This window comes from Heterocephalus glaber, unplaced genomic scaffold, assembly GCF_053883595.1.
Source record: "Heterocephalus glaber isolate CG9 unplaced genomic scaffold, H.glaber_assembly_v1.0 deba00000546, whole genome shotgun sequence".
In the NCBI taxonomy this organism is placed as follows: Eukaryota; Metazoa; Chordata; class Mammalia; order Rodentia; family Bathyergidae; genus Heterocephalus; species Heterocephalus glaber.
In genome coordinates, this window is record NW_028258147.1 from 26,708,473 (window position 1) to 26,730,079 (window position 21,607).

The window sequence follows — 21,607 nt, forward strand, 5'->3', positions numbered from 1 at the left end:
GTATCTGGATCTGTAGCTCTACATGCCTTCTATATACAGCTACAAACACATACACACGTGCATGCGCGTGCACGCGCAGCTGGGAACCTGTGCATGTGTGTGTCATAACAAGCACACATTGGAAACATCAACACTGCAAGGTACTGGTCAGATTCTTCTTCACTCATCACTGGCTGCACTTGTTCTCCTCACTTGACCTTGATTACGTAAACAGTTTGATATTGTCTCTGACCCTACGGGGGACTTATCTAGGCATCAGCAGCCGAAGTGCTTCAGACGGAACCCTTCTTATGCATTGTTTCTAGTTCTTTCTGAGTCTCATCTTCCATTCTCCTAATGTCTTCTATTGTCAGATCAATCCACTTGTCAATCCAACAAAAAGCTGGTGATGGAAGTTTGTAAATATCCTTTTTTCTTGCTTCTGGATGAAGTTTCCTACTTTGCTTTGCAGCCCCCACCACTTGAATTTGATGGTCACCAGCTTATAGGGACACATTTGAGGACAGTCAGGGTTGTTTGCCAGCTCCTTCTTCCAGTTGAGTCCCAAAGGGCCTCTCTTGGTTTTGACTGACTGGAATAATGCTAGGTCTTCATTAGCTTTGTAGTCTCCAGGTTCAACTTGACTTCAATCTGCAGTGTCTACATGGACAACTTCAACAGTTTTCCATGTGTTTGGATCCAAATCATGAACATTTTCTAATGTTCCCAAGTCTGGTTTGTGCCATGTTTCAATTTTAAAGAAGAAGTCATCTTTCATATATTCATTCATTACAATTATTCTACAGTAGGGATATGAATTCCAGGCTTTCTCATGAAACACCAAGGAGACTTCAGGAGCAATCACCCTCACGAATGTAGGAACTTTGCTCTTTAGGTGATAAATTTTGTGTGTAAATTGGCCCTTTTCTCCATCCTTCTTATAAGGTTCATTCTTTAAGACTTCAATTCCTTCACCACCACCAGTCTCGTTCTTACTAGCCTCTGCAACAGAGTAAATCTGTCCAACCTGATACCCCTGAACAGAACATAGCAAAACCACACGGAATTCTTTAATCACCACCATCTTCCTAGAACCCCCTCACAACTGCCACTGCCACTGCTCCCACTGCAGCCACTGCTGCTACTGACACTCTGCATGCCACTTCTTGACGTACAATTCAAAATGGTTAACAACTGTATAACACAAAGGTAGATATTGGGACACTGGGATGCTGTCCAGGAGCCTTCCTGCTGTGATAGTCAACCCTTTGAATTCTGGATCTTGGGAATGAAGAAACAATACTGGGGAAAGTGCCCACAGCAATGAGGGCAGAAGTGAGATAGGAGCATATCTGTATGGCTCAGAAGCCTGGCTATTTATCAGCTGTTACATAAATATTAAAATATTTTAATACTGGCTCATCCTTTATTTTGTTCTTTACATTATTTCCACTTTGGGTTTCTCATATAAGGGAAACCATGAGATATTTATTCTTGCATGTCTGACTTATTTTACTTAATATTAATGACCTCAAGATACACCATTTTCCAATAAATGACTTGAATTTATCCTTCTTTATGACAAAGTAGTACTCAACTTTGTATAAATTCTACATTTTCTTCATCCTTTCAAATGTTTATGGACATAAAGGATACTTGCAAATACAGCTATTATGAGTTGTGCTGCTATAGATGGTTATGCCTGTATTACTGTAATATGAGATCTTTAACTCTTTCAGGAAGATACCCAGAAGAGTTGAATGGAATTCCTATTTTCAATTTTTTGAGGATTCTCCATATTAATTTCCATGGTGTTTGTACAAGTTTATATCCCATGAGCAATGTAGAAGAGTCCCTTTTCTGCAGCATTTGTTCTTATTCCATTTCTTGATGATAGCCATTCTTTCTGGGGCAGAAATAACTATTTTACACATTTAAAATTTCTAAAATCTTTGATATTCTTCTATAATATACATGTAGAAGTTTTTTCACATTACAATCAATTGGACCAAAACCATCCATATGTAGTTATAAATTAAATTGTACATTTTCTAAGCAAATATTTTTATCAAATTGACTTTGACATAAAATTGTGAAACAAAGATGGTGGTTTTTCCCCCCTTGACCCATTGATCCTAATCTCTAGGTTCACAATTTGGGAAGATTTTGTTAACTACACTCACTCCCTAGCCACTTTTTGCAGGTGGGAGTAAGGCAGGATTTTGCTACGTTCAGGCTAGCCTTGAACTCATTACATAGCCCAGGCTGGACTTGAACTCATAGCAATCCTCCTGCCTCAGCCTCCATGAGGGGTGGGATTACAGGTGTGTGCCACCACACCCCTCCCCAACCACTTTTTAGAGAATTGTGAATTAAAGGTATATTTAGGGCCATCCTAGAGAGGAATTTATGTGGGACTTTTCTGAAGTTTGAGGGTACATGATGTGGAAAGAGGGTGACTTGAAACTTCTAGCTACAAAGTCCACCTGCTATTCATATTGCTTTACTGCTGTAAAGAAACTTTTAAGAATATTTAAGAATAATTTGAGTTTTGTAATTTTTTAACACCAAAAGTGCTGACTCCTTCTCCTTGTCTACTTTCTCTCTCATGTCTTTGTCACATGAACGCTATAACAGTGCTCAGCACCCACAAGGCACCTTCACCTCAATATGTGTACATCAATTACATTTCATGGGTTTCACACCAAGCTTTCCCAATAGGATTGCACATCCAAGTACTGCCATGATCTTCATTTAAGGACACATTGCCCTTCTCCTCTTATCCACTTCACATCCCACACCTGTAGCCTTTTGCATCGTAATTACAAGTCTATCGTTTCCCTCATTTCCAATGTTCTCCTGAAGATGCTGATCAAGACTGTGTTTGTTTTTTAGCAGTCAAAGGGTTATGCTACATTCCCAAGTCACTTCTATTTGAAGTTATGAAACAAACCCTTTGACATGTTGCATTTTCATAACCGAGTACAGCAGCCTGAAGAGAGACCTGACTAAAGAGCTAGACAGTCATGAGTTCAAATGTTGGATCTGCATTGTACTAGTGGTGTGACCACAAAATGACTAGCTTCTCTATGTCTGATCCTCACTTCCAAAAGTAAGGACTCTAATAATATCACTCACAGGACTGACACAAGAAACACATGAGATAATGTTTGTACAGTACATGATACAGAGTAATCATTCGACTCAGAACTGTTATTATTTCAGGGTTTTTTAGGTTATCTTCAAATTTTTAATTTGTGCTTTTCTTCTTTCCTTTATTCTATTGCAACCTTATAAGAATGTAGTGTTCACCTAATTCTTTGTATCTTCCCAAGAAACATTTTATGGGAAAAGAATTCTCCATTCAGTGGACACTCTACCAATATTAACTGCCTTTTTGAAGTTTGAAGTTTGAACTTTTTGAAGTTCGAAGTTTGAACTGCTTGTTCATTTGTCAGAGAAGTTGATTTATTTTGCTGTCTTAGAGTGTCAGGAAAATGCAGCAAAATGAAATCAGGTGCAATTTTGACAGTTGCTAATACAAAGATTTATTAACTATATGAGATATGTAGTGTATACTAATTCAAAAGAATAGCGTTGTAAAAATATTGGATATGTTTCAGAAAGAAAAGGAAAGGAAAGATCCTGAAATTAAACATGCTTAATTCAACACTGATTTAAGGACGCATACTCAATTGTATTCATTATTATTCTAAACATAAAGATGTTTGAATCCAGTGACATGGTCACATTAACACATATCTAGGAAATCAAGCCCCATCTCTATTCTGGGAAATCCAAACTTGAGTATTCAGAGAAAACAGAAAAGATAAGCTGGCCAAGTCGAATTCTGATTGTAAAACTTAAATGAATAGCAGATAACGTAAGCATAATTTTCCCTATAGGATGATATTCAAGCCAAAATTCCTGACCTCGGCCCTTATCTGCTGTAGTCCAGCTTCCACACTGTGACCAAATTATTCTTGCCAAGATTTTCTTTCAACAATGGTTTGATAATCTCTACAATATAAACTAGTCTAGCATTTAAATTCCTCAAAAGTAAGGTTCCTCTCTACCCCTGTTCCTCATTAAAACATACTTTTTGTTTTTCTCAGTCCATTCTCAGGTTCTGCTTGAATTCAAGTCCTTGCTCATTCTGCAATAATCTCTGTCCTCCACTCTGTGCTTGCTCACACACGTGCACACACACACTCATGCACACATCTGTGCCCATATATGACTGTCGTCTTCTTATAGCCCTGTACAACATTTGTACTTGTCAGAACCTGCTGCAACCTTACTTCTGCTACCCAAACTGCCACACTGTGCTGATACCATTTGGTTGGACATAGGATCTCACAGCTTATGGGGTAATTGTATTTACAGGTATATCCTAAGTTTCCAGCCAGATAATGAACTTTCAAAGGAGAAAAATTGATGCATGTAATTCACCTTCCATGCTTGCATCAATGATTGACACATAGGAAAGATACAAAAAAATTTTAATGAAAAATCATACTATTTTTCAATTATATTTCTCTAAATCACTACTAGATCAGCCAAGCATTATTATTTGACTGATTCAAAGTAAAAGCAAAAAAAAAAAAAAAAAAGCAAAGGGAGCTAAACATACCAATATCTAGAAGTCCACGAGCCTCAGTAAATAGGTATGTCAATTAAATGTTTTCTTTGTGAGTTTTGAGCATCTAGGTCACTTATAGGCAGTCATTATTTGCAAATTATTCATTTTTAGTTTTCCTTTTACTAGGAATACTCCTTGGAAATGACTGAAAGTTATTTTGCTTTATCTAAATTTAAAACTGCTAAAGATGAAAGTGTAGCAAAAGGATTAAGGCAATAAAATCTACTTTCCATGAATACAATATCCTTGAATTATCACAAATCACATTTGACATGCTTTGTTCAATAATCACGTGATCAAACCTGAAAAGATTTATGTGGATGGAAGTTGATTGCACTTGGCCTTCAATGCCATTTGATGAACCGGTTTGCCCCTGAGCCTGTTTTCCTGAAAAAGAGTTCAAGGTTTCATTTCCAAATTCTAGAAAAATGTGCTTCTTTAAAATACAAAATGTGAATTTTTAGAAGATAGAGAATGAACCTCACACCTTATTGAACCACCACCCCCCACCTGCTCCTTACAAGGGGACTGGATTAAAAGATAAAAATCCATCTCAAGCTTTCCAGATAGCAAGAAAGCCCATTTGTCCAAGCTGCCTGGAGCCATTTTAACAGCAGTTACTTTGATCTTTTAAGGAAAATCAAGTTAAACAGTGTGGTATCAAGAAGCTGCCCAACATATCTGTCTGCCAGAATAAATGGCTCAACTTGCAGCACCCCTCCATCCCTAATCGAAAGTGCAAACACTGGCCCCCGCTAAAATCTCCAAATTGTTCTTAAAACTAAAGCTGTTGCTTAAGAAGTCTTTGAAAATATCAATGTGGCCATTGCCTAATTATTTAGTTCTGTTCATAGGGCAAAGGAGATTCTTTTCTGACCCCTGTAGTGAATAATTTATGCCCTGAAGCATAAGATTTTGATTACCCCTCTCTTAGCGTGTATAACTTGTGAGTCTTATTACTGGTCATAAAATTATTCAGCCACCATAGTTGGTTCAATGGCCTCCTGAGGCAGAAAGTTCAACTATTTGGCTGCCTGCTGAGAAAGATATATAGCCTGACATTAGCTCAGAATTTACCTGCTACGTGTTTCATCAGTACATATTGAGTGTAAATGATTTCTAAATTCTTAGAAAATTATGGTACCTCAGTTTTAAAAACATCTAGAGAAATAAATTGTCTACAAAAATACCTTAAAACACTGATACTCCACAATGTTCTCATAAAATGCGATGCTTTAATTGAAGCGTATGTTCTGATTTAGTCAGAAATTTTCTGGGTTTTCCACTCTTGTTTAAAATCTTTATAAAACACATTAGTCTGTGTTTATGGCTCAGTAAGTACAGTATAGTATGCTGAGTATAATTAATACTCTGCTGATCATTGTAACCCCTAGAGTGTCCCAGCTCTTCACTGAACCTTATTTATGATACTACAGGAGAGTGTAGGTTTGCCGTGTTCAACCATGTAACAACTCTTGGAAATATTTAGCCTGTTTATTTTGATTTTATTGTTTTATCTTTTTCCTCATCTCATGGATGATTTGAGGCCGCCCACCATAGGACAATTTTAAAAATTAAAAATATGAGGGCAAAAGAAACATATAGAGGACATATAAATGAACAATAACAAAAAAAGAAAGATAACAGAGGCTCTTTAATAAAGGACCGTCAAAAGTGGTGACATGGACCTCAAGATATGGCCAGTGTGAAGAAAGAAGCAGAATTCAAAAAGTTTAAAAATTTACAGTATTCAAAAGAGTAAAAAGACCATGAAACTCCTGTTTGAAAAAGCAGATATGTTATCTTCATTATGTGTATATGAAGAATCTCATAAGAATGGTACTATTGCGTGATGGAACCCATTGCGTCTCACACTGAATGGGCATTTGGAGCCCTGGGGATCTTGGGCAGGTTCAGGTTCTGACTCATCGTGTCCACAGCTGGGGCTGTGGTTCTGAGTCTGGGTAATGTCAGTGGCGCTGGTCCATGGACAACATGCTGAGTAACAAGATAAAGAGAATAGAGAGAACATTCTTTCCAACAGACACCAGTGATAATTTCATACTTGTCTTATAGAATTCTTCACAGACTGTTAATGGAATACCATCAATTCAGTAAATGCAGGTCTGTAAAACTAATTGTATATGGTGGGAATCAAAAAGTGTGTATTGAAGGGACACATTTCTCTTAATCCCTGCTTTATCCAAGGGCAAAGTTTAAAACACCTAGATAAGCAAAGGGTGAAAAATGTATATACCTTTATGTCGGTTAAATGAATTAACACATATCAAGTTCTTTATAGCTGATTTGTTCCAATAAGAAAGAAAATAACTAAGAATACTTTATAAGTATGATTTTGTTCTTTGTCACTTTAGTGATTCAAACTATAGGGCAAGTTCTTTATAATAGCATGTTAAAAATATTTTCAGTTTCAAATTAATCTAATTTAAAATTTGCATATTCATATGTATGAGTGCATATTAAATTATTTAAAGATTTATGTTTTCCATTCTAGCAAAGTTTTAAGCATTGATCATTTTCAAAAGAATAAAAGAGCTTTTATCTGCACTATTTAAGCAATTATTCTAAAGTATGTGAGAATAAAGAATAAGAAAAGGAAATTTTAAAATTTAATTGTTTCTATACCACAATTTACTTTTTTTTAAAGTAAGTCATGAAACAGCAGAATTACAAAGTTAAAAGAGGCCTCCTCTTAGAAAAGAAAGAATCAAAATCAAAGCTTAGGGAAATTAAATGACTGTCAAGGTCACACAACTAACCAATCTCAGGGTTAAGCTTTTCACTATTAGACAAATGTTTATACTTCGTATGCCACACTGCTTTACAATCATTATTCAAATTGATCTACAGCCTCCAATATCATTGTCATTGAATGTAATAATAAAAATAGGAACAATGAAAAGCAGGTATATTTCATGCATTCACTGAATATACATTGGAAACTAATGATGTAACAGTCATTGGCTTGACATGGTATCAGAAGGATAGGACACAGTAATGAGTAGCATTAGCAATGCCTCATGAGAAGTACAGCTTAGCAGGGCAGGGGTAGATATGTATTTATGTGCTAACAAGACTGCTTCAGCAGTTTTATGCCATAAATATACATAAACTCTTGTCAGAAATTAAAGATCATATTTAAGATAAGTCTTGAAAATTGAATATATTTTGTCTAGATAAAATAGCGAACCTGTTTGCCAAAATCTAGAAGTACGTATGTAAAGAATGTCAAATAAATTCCCTCTAACTGTAAGACAAATGAGGTAGGGAGAGAGTGAAGAGCTATCTAGCAAGAGAGAGCTATAGAAATCAAGGATACAATAGGTTTCTAGATTGAATAAAAAGAATCAATTGTAATGTGATCCATAGTCTTTAAAATATTTAACTTATTTTTATATAATTAAATGGGGTCTATTGTAGTCAACCTTCCCCAAGTGTGGCTTCATCTCCCTCTCCACTGTACACATCCTTGATCATTGTAGTTATCAAGTCAGTTGCTCAGAACTGAAAATAATTGCACCATTCCTGGTAAGGACTATCTGTCTGCTGAGAGAGGAGTAGTCTGTATTTTGATTGCCATAGGCTCTCCCTCCATGGGCCCACTGGGTAAACAGGAAAGGGGAAAACTGTCAATCAGAACATGGGTCATCTAGCCTCCTTGAGAATTCTGAGCTGTTCCCTAGGAATTATATGAGAAGTAAAAGCCTGAGAGGCCTATTGTACCTTTAGCATCTGCTACATCTGACCTCAGACATTTCTTCTATTAAGGATAAATTCTCCTACAAATGCCCAACCAAACAGTCTGTGATGGAAACTAAAGTTTCATGGTCACTTGACAGCCCATTGTAAGATAGTCTAACTCTACCAAGGCTTGATACTTTTCCAGGAACTGATTTTCAAAAAAGATTTGTTACCCAAAGAAGGTGATGTATCTTTGTACCAAACCCTAGATATCATAACTGATTTTCCCATAAGGGTTTGTCAGGAGTTCCATAAGTCTGTCATTTTCCAGATACCTCAAGTATTATCAGGTCTCCTAGGTAACTGGGCTGAAGTAGCAGAGTAGTTTTCACTGGATCATAATTAATCTTTTCTTGCTCTGAAAAGCTTTGAGTTACTCAATTGATACAGTGGAGTATCAAACTCAGATATAGTTTATGTTCTTTCCCAAATCCAGATAAGCCAATCAAGATTAGTATCACCATAATATTTAAGGACTACATTAAGGCAGAGAAAGGGAATGTTGACATAGTCCTAAGGAAAATATATGAAGATGCACTGTTGATCCTGTTAGAGAAAAGAATACTGCTGATGGTGATCTCTGCATATTGTTCTAAAGACAAAGTCATTTTCCAGACCAATTACTGTGCATCAGGTCCAAGGATCAGTGTTGATTTGCCTCAGCAGAGAAACCACATCTGGAACCACAGCTGCAATTAGAATCAATGCCTGATTACATTTAAGATAATCCACTGTAATTCTCTAAGATATATCCATCTTCTTCAAAATCCAAGCAAGTGAATTAAATGAGGACATAATAGAAATCATTACCCCTGCAGATTTCAAGTTTTTGATGGTGGCACTAATCTGCAGTTTTTGTAGAGCTACTTTATGCTCACTAGCCCAGCAATGGTGGAAAGTTCCAGTAATGTAAACTACTTGCTAGAATACATCTCAATTCATGGGGCAGAGGTCAACTTGTGGAATGTGACAGTTGCTGTATAAATTCGAATTATAGATACAGATGCCAAGGCAATAACCACAATGTGGGTCCATAAAACCCGTGTAGAGAATGAGCTTTGTCCAAAACGCCACTTGTAAACTCAAGATTGAGCTCTTAGGCAGAGATGGCATTTGAATAAATTTGTAAGCACACCCTAAAATTATAGATGCTATAATGCCTAACTTGTGCCATCCTTGTCCTGCCTCTGTATTACTTGGCCACTGTAATCTTCTTTTTCTCTACTAAGTTTCCATAGAATTTTTGGGTCCCTCTAATATAACACACACACAAAATAAATTCTGGACATTTCCGTGTTCAAAGTACATGTCCACCCTCATTAGTGATGGCTACAGGTGCTTTAGGAGAAAGCTCAAAGGACAATTAAGAAATAATTATGGTCATATTTCAGGGCCCACTTTTATGAGGACTTGGCCACTAAATCTGCAAATTCAAACCAGTCCTCAAGTGGTCATTCAAATTAGGTTCTAGGTCACCACACCAAGAGTTTTGTCTTTTTGAAAGATTATTTAATATTTTAGTAGATTTTCCATGTCTTTTAACTCCTGTGAATACCATGATAATTTTCTACAATCAGAAAGTCCACACATGTAATAAAAATACTGTACTACTTTGCCACTTCTGCTTTTAACTAATGTATTGATCTAACTCTTAAGTGTTAAACACTGCCACTTGGACCATTCCCTTCAAGATTCCAGCATCCATGTTGTATCTAGAGAGGCTACCTTCCAACATCAATGGCCTATTGAAAATAATAATTTCTGGAGTGATCTACTTACCAATGCATTTCTCAAGCCTAAAGTAAAGGAATGCATTTTGTGCTTTCTCTGGATATATGGTATATGGTATGGTTATAATAGCATGGAAGGAATATATCATTCAGATCACATAGATTAAATCTACTTTAACATATATACCTCCATATACCTTCTGATTCCTTCCTCAAAATTATCCCACCAAATTTCTGTAATGTGAACCTCATTGAATATAGACTATCATTAGGTTAAAGTTGCTGTTAACTAGCCAACTTATAAAGCCATGCAAATTAAAACACTAATTCACAGATTTTTTCCAAGTGAACCATAATTTCAGTCTTCTTCAGTTATATGTTGCCTCCTTAGTCTAAAACCCTTAGAAATTTGAATATAAATCAAATAGTGTTTGCAATCATCATGGAGTATAATCTATCTCACCTTGTATCTAACTTCATACTTGCTCCTATTTTGAGATTTGAATCTAGTTGCAGGTCTAGAGGTAATGGAAAATATTTCAAGTGGAACAAGGGAAGAATGGGATCTCTTTGCATAGCAAATATCCCAGAACTAAAGAAGCATAATTTTATGTCTGCTTTTATAGGCTGATCCTGAAAAAATAAAAAACAAATAAATGAAATTTTTAAGACTACTATAAGTTCTCAGTTCTCTAGCAATGCTTGAAACAATTTGCCCTTTTATTTTTTAAATTTAGGTTTATTTTAATTGGCGCATAAAAAATAAAATTTTCTATATTTGTGGAGTACCATATGATGTTTTGATACATGGATATATTGTGCAATGTTTATGTTAGTTATATTTTGAAACTACCTAAGATCAAGTATTTCATTATAGCTACAGAGAATACAAATGTGTTATAAATATCTTCTTCCTGAATGCAGCTTGTATTTAAATTAGGTTAAAAATATCTGTCTCTTCAAATATTTACCATTTCTTTATGGGGAAAACATTCAAAATTCTCTTTTATAGCTTTTGGAAAAATACAGTTCACAATTGTTATCCACAGGCACCCCACTGTGCAATACCACAACAGAATTTACTCCTACAAAACTATAACTTAATTCCCATTGATAAACCTCTCCCCAACACTATTTCCCTACTTTCCTTAGCCTTTGGTAACCACCATTCTATTAACCTATGCCATAGAAATTTACTTATTATTACCATAATATTTAAGTTCAGTACCCATTTGATCTTTCCAAAACCTTGCCTCTGTAAACGCTTGATTTAAATTAACCAGAAATAATGATTTAATTAATTGTGTGCCACTACACACTATAAACACAGAGATCAGTACTGCTTTCAAGAAAAATACCTAAACAAACCAATCTCAGAATACTAAACAGTCCCAGAGAATGCTTCCTTGGACCACTCATTGTATCACTCAGGGTTTTGTCATTAAAACTAAAACAAAACCAAGTATTTCAACAGAGAGTATATAGCATGGAAATTGATTTCATGGGAATTGAAAGCCTGAAAAAGCATGGAGGCTACACTACAGCAACACAGAGATAATAGTAGAAGGCAGGGAAACATGTTGTTTCTTACACCTAGAAGCTCATGAAAAGAACTGGGACCTAGACCTCTGAGGAAAGGTACTACAATGCCAGTGCTAGTCACCACGAGAGTGCAATGAGACTGGTTTGGGGAAGACCACAAGAAACTCTACTCCTTTTTAAGAATACTGTAGTTTTCAATGCAGAGGTCTTTTACTTTCTTCATTAGATTGATTCCTAGGAATTTCATTTTGGAGGATGCTATTGTGAAAGGTGTTGTTTCTCTAATTTCTCTCCCAGTGAGTTTGTTATGTGTGTACAGGAATGCTAATGCTTTTTGAGTGTTAAGTTTGCATCCAGCTATACTATTGAATTTGGTTATTAAATCTAGAAGTCTTTTGGTGGAGTTTTTGAGTCTTCTATGTAGAGTATCATGTCATTTGCAAATAATAATTTAACTTCTTCTTTCCTATTGCTATTCTTTTCTTTCTTTCTCTTTTCTAATTGCTCTGGCTAATATTTCCAGAACTATATTCAATAGGAGTAGTGATAGTGGACATCCTTGTCTTGTTCCTGATTTTAGAGTAAAAGCTTTCAGTTTTTGTCCGTTTGGTATGATGTCAGGTGTTGGTTTGTCATAGTTGGCTTTTATCAGATTGAGATAAAGACCATCTATTCCAATTTCTTTAGTTTTTTTTTTTTTTCATGAATGGGTGTTAGACTTTGCCAAATTCTTTTTCTGTATCTGTTGAGATGATCATATGGTTTTTTCTTTGGCTCTGTTAATGTGGTATATTAACACATTGATTTACATATGCTGACCTATTTCTGTAACCCTGGGATGAATCCTACTTGATCATGGTGTATAATCTTCTTAATGATTCACTACATTCTGTTTGATAGTATCTTACTGAGGAATTTTGCACCTGTGTTCACTAGGGAGATTGGCCTGTAGCTCTCTTTTTTGGTTGGATGGTACTCTGCTTTGGGTATCAGGATAAGGTTTGCTTCCAGGAATTTGGGAGTATTGCTTCCTTTTCAATTTCATTAAAGACTTTGAGGAGTACCACAATTAGATCTCTAAATTTCTTGTAGAATTCAGCAGGGAATCCCTCAGGACCTGGGTTTTTGTTTGTTGGTGGGTTTTTAATTATATTTTCAATTTCATTGACTGGTATTGCATTATTTAGAATTTGTTTATCTTCTTGATTCAGCTTTGGTAATTCACAAGCATCTAGGAATCTGTCCATTTCTTCTGTGTTTTCTATCTTACTGGAATACAGGTTCTCAAAGTAGGTATTAATGATCTTCTGGATTTCTGCAGGATCTGTTGTAATCTCACACATTTCATTCCTAATTATATGGATTTGAGTCTTTCAGTTTTTGGATAAGGTTGGTGAAGTGTTTGTCAATTTTATTAAATCTTTCAAAGAATCAACTCTTCGATTAATTGTTTCTTTGTATTGTTTTCTTAGACTCGATTGCATTAATTTCTTCTCTGATCTTTATAATTCCCTCCCTTGTATGACCATTGGGCTTGACTTGTTCTTCTTTTTCGAGAAGTTTGAGGTTCAACATTAGCTTGTTTATTTGAGCTTGCTCTGTTTTTCTGATATGAGAATTTGCCTCCTAGGACTACTTTCATTACACCCCATGAGTTTCAGTATGTTGTATTGGCATTATTGTTCAATTATAGAAACTGCCTAATTCTTTCTTTAATTTCATCTGTGACTTATTGGTTGTTTGGGAGGGTATTATGTAATTTCCATGCATTTATGAATTTTTTTGGTTTCTTTGCCATTGATTTCCAATTTAATTACACTATGGTCTGATAATATACATAGGATAATTTCAATTCCTTTGCATTTACTTAAGTATGTTCTGTGAGCCAGTATGTAGTCTATTTTAGAGAACATCCCATGTGCAGCTGAGAAGAATGAGTATTCTGATGTTGGATGGAACACTCTGTAGATATGCACTAAGTCCATTTGTTCAAAAGTTTGGTTCAGCTCTGATTTTCCTTTGTTGTTTTTTTTCTAGTTGATCTATTTGTTACAGAGGGTATTGAGGTCCCCCACTACAACTGTATTATTGTTCATTTGATTTTTCATGTCAGTTAGTACTTGTTTTATATAGTTGATTCTGCTGATATTTGATGCATATATATCTATGAGTGTTGTTTTTCCTTTTGGATTATTCCCTTTACTAAGATGTAGTGATCTTCTCTGTCTCTTCTAATCATTCTTGTCTTAAAGTTCACTTTGACTGCAAATAGACTAGCTACCCCTGCTTTTTTCTGGGTTTCTGTCACATACAGTATGGTTTTCTATTCTTTGGTTCTCAGTTTATGAATTCCTTTTTTAATCCAATGTGTTTCTTGAATGCAGCATATTGCTGGATCTTGCTTCTTGATCCATTCTGCCAGTATGTTTCTTTTATTGGTGAATTGAGACCATTTACATTGAGAGTTATAACTGATATGTGTTGACTTATCCTTGTCATGTTGTTTTCTTGTTGTTGGTCCCCCTCTTCTCCCTCTCTGCTTGATTACTTGACTTGACTTTGTCCATTTCTTCTGTTGGGATTCATGGATTTATAGTCCTCATTATCTCTTTTTAGAATATCCTTGATATCAGAAAATGGAAAGATATCCCCTGTTCTTGAGAAGGAAGAACCAATATAGTGAAAATGTTCATATTTCCAAAGTTGTTAAACAGATTTAATGCAATCCCAATCAAAATGCCAATACTATACCTCACAGAATTAGAGAAAACTGTCCTAAAATACATTTGAAAACAACAGGGACCTAGAATTGAAAAAGTAATTCTGGACAACAAAGGCAAGGCAGAGGGAATCACAATCTTGACTTGAAATTATACTACAAAGCTACCGTGATAAAAACAGCATGGTACTGGCAAAAATAGACCTAAGGATAAATGGAACACATTAGAAGATGCAGAAACAACTCCAAACAGATTCAGTCACCTTATCTTTGACAAAGGAGCCAAATACCTTCACAAGAAGAAAGCCTCTTTAATAAATGGTGACAGAAAAACTGGCTTTCCATATGCCAAAGATTAAAATTAAACCTGCATCTTTCACCATCCACTAAACTAAAATGAAAATGGCTCAAAGATCTAAATATTAAACAGAAACACTAAATCTGCTGGAAGATAGAATAGATAGAACTCTTGAAGACATAGGTATAAGCAAAGACTTTATGAACAAAACCCTGATGGCACAGTAAATATCACAAAGAATCAACAACTCAGATCTCATCTTAGTAAAAGCTTTTGCACAGTAAAAGAAACAACTAACAGAATGAAGAGACAACCCACAGAGTGGGAAAAAATTTTTGCCAGCTGTTTCTCAGACAAAGCACTACTATCTAGAATATATAAAGAATTCATAAAAAATCAGACTCCCAAAATTTAAAAACCTCATCAAAAATGGGCATCTGAAATTAATAGACACTTCTCAGAAGAAGTAGAAATTCCAAGTAATTGTATGAAAAAATGTTCAACATCTCCGGTCATTTGAGATGCAAATTACAACAACTATGAGATGCCATCTCACTCCAGAAAAAATGGCCATCATCAAGAAATCAACCAATAATAATACTGGCAGGGATGTGAAAGAAAAGGAATCCTTCACTGTTGATGGGAGTGTAGACTGGTGCAATCACTGTGGAAATCAGTGTAGAGTTTCCTCAAAAAACTAACACTAGAGGTTCCATTTGACCCAGATATTCCTCTACTTTGTATCTTCTTGAAAGAATTAAAAACATCATACCACAATGATATATACACACCCCTATTTATAGCAGCACAGTTTGTAATAGCTAAATCTTGGAAAAAGCCCAAATGTCCATGAACTGATGAATGGATAAAGAAGATTTGGGGGGGCGGTTATACAGTGGAATACTATTCTACCATAAAGAAGGATAAGCTTGAGATATTTCTAGGTAAATGGATGCACCTTGGGACCATACTCTTAAGTGAAATAAATTGGACACACACATTTAAATACCACATTGTTTCTATTGTGTGAGAAACTGAAAGTGTAAATGAGAACCAAAACTTATAATAGATAATGGGAAATAGGAAGAAAATGTTCAAATAGGGAGGGGAACAAGGGAAGAGAAGGAGGAAAGGAAGGAAGGTAAAGAAAAAAAGAGGGAACAGAAGGAAAAATGGTAACAAATATTTTGTAAATAAGGAGGCAAAGAGGGGTTGAAGGGAGGGTAAGGGAATGGGTTAAAAGAAGAAGCAAGATATACTATGTACAGGTTCAGATTCCCTATGATGAATGTTATCATTATGTATATCTAAAATGTACCAGTGAAATTTTTTTTAAAACTTTAAAAAAGGAAGTTTCTATTCAACTTCTAGTGCTAAAGATATACTGATGGTAACAACAAGGAAAAAGGAAAGAGTAGTGTTCCCTCTCTTCCCCTCCTAATATCTAGTCTTCTTCATGTGCACCACCTTGGCAGATGCTAACAGGAGGCCACGTGATAAAATAACAACAGGATTCTGTGAACTCCTATCTCTACTACCACATGTCAGAGTATGGAAAGAGAGCTTCAGAGCCAAAAACAACAGCCTGATAACCAACATACATTTTGTATGAAGAAAACAAAATCACAGAAAAATTACATGGGATCAGAAAATAGGTTTTAGTCTCAGCTACTGTGTAAGTGTAAAGATTGTATCGGGTAATTTCATGTTTCTGAATATCATTTTCACTGGAAAAATCACTATAACAATACATCTATGCCTTCCTAGCAGGAAGGATAATGTAGGTGAAAGCACTTTGAATAAGTATACTCTCCTGGGTAATCATAAGCTTGTCTCACTATTATTGCCCATACTAAATGGAGCCAGGAAAATAACAGATGAATGAAACTATAGATAATCTTAAAATCTTCTTTTAGATGACTTTATGTTTTCCCTATCCAACCTGCCTATGCAGGGCACACACAACATAATTCAGTAAGCCCCATGTCTAGACACCTGTTGAGATGCTAAGAAGCAGAAATGTGACTCCTAGGGCAGAAGCAGGAGAATGATAGGATATTAGAAGCTTAGCTTCTTCGCCCAAATGATTGGCCAGATTAAATAGCTGAAACACAGCCACATACTATTCATACACAACTTGTTCCCCTTGCTATGTTAATCTCTGAAACACCAGAAAGCATCAGAGAAAACTGAATTTGAAAATCAACAGTTACATACAGAAACAATTGATTGATTTCTTAATTGAATTAATTAAAGTAGGATAACATAAAATAAAGAACAAGGGCTGTCTTTTTTCTTGGGATCATGAGTACTTTTGGAAAAGGACTAGTTAATAAACTGGTACATTTTGTTCTATTCAATAAATTTTCCAGTTAAGGGGACAAAAAATTAAATAATTAAGACTTTTTCACGTAGAGATACTTCTCAGAGACTCTGCATAATCACTCACAAACAATCAGAGTTGCATTCCGGACTAAATAGAGTTATAGATTTGTTATTATTTTTAGAATTTTCATTCTCCTGAATTAAACTGAACAATATTTCAAAAGTAAATAAGCACTTAATCAGCCAATACATATTTACTATCATCTTTGTGTCTAATGTTAGATTCTGAGAATATGAAAGAGCTTTGATATCGAGATTATTGCAACATAAGCAAGAGCATAAATGAAGCGGGACACCAATTAACTCTACCTGAAGTCTCTAAGAAAGGATTCTCAAATGTGACATTTAAGCTGAGTCTCAAAAATTAAATCTAGTTTACTATTTAGAAAGTAATAAAGGGGGAAGTAGAAATTAAGCAGATGCATTGCAAAGGCAGAGTCATGAAAGGCACCATCATATCAGGGGACAATAAGGAGCACTGTGTGATGGGAACTTAGGATGCAAGTGGAGGAAGTGGAGAGTACAGGCAGCCACAGAAGATGAAACTGGCGAAAAAATCATGGCTAGTGAATGAAAGGATTTGTTACACTCTGACAAGTTTGCACTTGAACGTGTGGGAACCAAGATCCCAATGAAATCCTAGGGGAGAGAAATTATCTGATTTTTCAAGTGTTCACATAATAACGCTGGTACTAGAACAGAGCTAAATTTTATTGACAAAAATGAATTTCAAAAGAACTATTAACAATTGTCCAGAAGGGAGCTAATAAGGGAGCCCTAAAATTCTGGAACTGAGACTACTAAAGAGGAGTCTGGCTGCACCCTACCTTACATACCTCAAGAGAATGTGAATGGCAATAAAAAGAAATGTTGGGAAAGGATTGGAGATGTTAGTTTTGAAAAATCGAGAGTTAAAAGAATGGTGAGATTTTCTATTTAGACAGCAAGAGTCACCAAACATTTCTGTAAAAGACCAATAGTTAAGATTGCTATAAGACATTCAGGGTCATATGGTCTTTGGCACTATTCTTCCACTCTGCCAATGTAGGGCAAAACAGACATATGTAGCACCTAATGAAACTCGTGTGGATATCTTAAATCCATAGAAATATTATTCATAACTGAAATTTTAATTTCATCTAGTTTTCACATATAATTAAGTGCCATTATTTTCATTTTCCTCCAATCATTTAAAGATATAAGAACTATTCTCACTTCACAGACGATGCAAACATAGGCAGGGGTCTAGATTAGGCCCGCAGACCATAATTTGCCTACTTCCACAAAAGAGAAAACAGGAGAAGAAACTCTGACCAGGTAAAGTTGTGCTATACAACATACGGTCTGGCAAGGATGTCCAAAGGCACGTACAGAGCTTTGCACCTCAGGAAAGGAAGTTTTCCAAATGTTTGGAAAACACTTCTCTGCATGGTATGAGAAGCAAATACAACAGGGACATGAAAGACCATATTGTATTCCAGTGCTGCTTTTAAAGTACTTTTTAATTTGAAGGTAAAGCAACATTTGAGAGCTTTATATTATGAAACCCAGACACTTATCTCTATAATAGGCAGTTAGAAGCCAAGGCCAAAGAGGTAAAGCATTTATGACAGAACTTATAAAAGTAACGAAAGATGATAGAGTACAAGAACTATCTGAGAAGCAAATAATGTTTCATCCTTTATGGGTGAAAGACAGAAATGAAGCCTGATTTAATTTTAGAAGAGAAATTTCATTTGTAACCTGTCAAACACTGATGTAAAAGATAGATAGAAGTAATAGAAGCCTCCTTCTTAGGCAATACGTAACAGTGCTCCACAACATTATGTTTGTTCAATAACATTCAAACCACTCATAAGTGATTGCAAATAGGAAGAGTTTACAGTTTAATTTGGTGAAGAAAGGATGACAGTTTCTCAGGTGCCTCACTGAGAGCTTCTTAGACATGCATTACCCTGCCTTTCACAGACAGAGTAATGAAAAGTAAATTTATCTTCATGCTTCACCATTTATTTGGTTGAGGTGCAGTATCTCTGGCCCACACTAGATTTTTAACAGATGAAATATTTCCTAAACCAAGTAATTTGATTCTGTGCAGATAGTAACCACAGGCAGTGTAATTAATTTCTTTTATATCTCCAACACAGTAAGTAACTGAATCTTCTCTTTCTATCCATAAGACAAAGCTATTCACAAATCACCATGAAAAGCAAGGTGCAATGTGAAGATTAAGAAATCTTCTACGATGTTGTAGATCCAAGCTATTTATAGCTTACAATAAAAGAGAAATGTTAAAAATCAGTCTTTAATAGGATCTTGACTTCCAATGCAAAGGGGTCCGAATAGGAAACAGATTTAATATTTCAACTTATGTTTTCCCTGTGATCAAAATCCTATCAAAAAATTCTTTGATATAGTACAAAGTATGTTGATATATTTTGTTTCTATGTTGAAATGTTTTGGTGATAGTCCCTAGAACTATGGCTCACAAAACTGTCATACCTGTTCAAAATTACATTTTTGTGAGAATTATTGCCCTTTAATTCCTCCACAGATATTCTTCCACAGAATAATAATACTGTCAGCACTTGATGAGATAAAACGTTGACACTAAAAAGAATATTTCATTATGTGAATTTCCACAAAGATAAATCAGAGATAAAAATCTCAACTCTCTTTCTAGTAAACAATTATACTTTTAAAATCTTAAGGTAAAAATCTATAAATGTTTTTCATTTGTAATAGTCATGAAGCATTTGCCCAAATATGAGACGTTTTTGAAAAGATAGGTATAAACAGAAACTTGTCTTTAAATTGAAATTAAAAAATTATGATAAAACCTAACCTTGTCTACAAGATCTAAGTGAAAAAAGCCCCAATTAGAATTTGGTCTTTATATGAAAAAACTGAGAATCATTTAATTTCTTACCTTCCAAATTTTTCACTAACAAGGCAAAGTTAATAACTTTATTTTATTACTGGCAGATACATAGCTTTAAGAATTTAAACCAATAGGGGCCGGGGATTTAGCTCAGTGGTTCTGCCGCCTGCTGCGCAAGCTCAAGGACCCAAGTTCAATCCCCGGTACCAAAAAAAAAAAAAAAAGAATTTAAACCAAGAATGTAACAGCATACCCTCCTATGCTAGTGTAAAGTAATGAATATGGTCTTTGGAAACAATCTCAGCTGGATTCAAAAGCAACATGTGTGGCTGATTAGCCCTGTGTTCTTGGTTACTACCAATTTCAATTCCATCTAGCCAAAATCATTCATTGCCAAAATTGTAAGTTTCCTGGGTTATTTATCCATTTTTACCTAGGTCTGGTTCTCAGTTTCCCAGACTAATGTTCCCCTCAATGTAGCAATAGTTTATTAATCTGCAATAAAGTCCATATATATTAAAACCTACACACATTGCAAAAATTAGTATTGTGTCCCACAAAATGTCTTTCAATATACAAATACATGGGTTTGACATGTTAAAACCAAATGCTTGTACCTATACAGAGAGCTATCAATAAGATGACAGTTATAAATGCAGACAGATATAGAAGGGAAGAATAGGCCATCTAAATTCCATGTGTAGTATTGTCATCATTGACTTGATTTTCCAAACTAGTAAACAGGTGTTGGTATTATTATGAACAAAACAATTGCAAAGTGTCCTTCAAAATGCATGAAAATTGCCATCCTGGGAAAATTTTGTGTACAATCAAATTACTCAAAAATGCTCATGTTCATAAATAATATGTAATTGTAAAAATTTTTTCACCTATACGCATCTCCAGTTGTATATTAAAAAATCAAGTGGAGTGTGGGTAGAATAGTGTGTTCCTGAATGGAACTCACCTGCACATTGCAAGATCTGACTCAGCCTTCTGGTAAGTTCATGTCTCTTCTCCTCTTTTGCTCACCCTCCCCATCAATTCTTCAATTAACAACCAGGCTAATCTTTCTTAAAAATGTTACTTGGACCATATTGCCTGGGTTAAACTCATCAATGACTTTCGGTCACAATTAGAATACAATCCAAGTTCTCTTGCATGAGTGTCAGGCTGTGAATGATCCAGTCCCCAGCCTTGCTTCTCTGTGACCTCAGCATTCTCCCTCCTTGCTCCAGATACACTGGCTTTCATGCTGGTCCTGAAATTCCACAAAACTGCTTCAGCCCTCAAGCTTTGTAACTGCGGTTCTCTCTGTCTGGCACATACTTGCCTGATTATTTCACTAGAAAATATATCCTACCTGACTTCTTCACCTGCATATTGAATAAATATTTTCCCAATTAGAGATTTTGTTGATTCTCTCCTCAAATAATCACCCTCTCTGTTCCATCCAGTAGCACACTCTGTTGCTCAGGCTAAAATCTCTGACAATTCTCTTTTCCTTTTCTAGCCCTTCAGCCTATGTAATTGAGTGAGGGCTCTTGAATTTACCTCTAAAACAGATTCCAACATTATCAGAGCTACAGCTACTAATTAGTTTTTAATATACAACAAGATTTCTGTGAAACTACGTACTTTTTAGTAGTTGCATAAGAACATGTTTCCA

General features: G+C 35.4%; 1 protein-coding gene and 1 pseudogene across 1 annotated transcript in view; both read right to left on the reverse strand.

Annotated features, from left to right (window-relative positions):
- Positions 1-21,607, reverse strand: part of Nxph1 (neurexophilin 1) — a 290,856-nt gene that overhangs the window by 23,505 nt on the left and 245,744 nt on the right. The gene's annotated exons all lie outside the window — the stretch shown is intronic.
- LOC101710290 (phosphatidylinositol transfer protein beta isoform pseudogene) lies at positions 103-1,238 on the reverse strand (annotated as a pseudogene).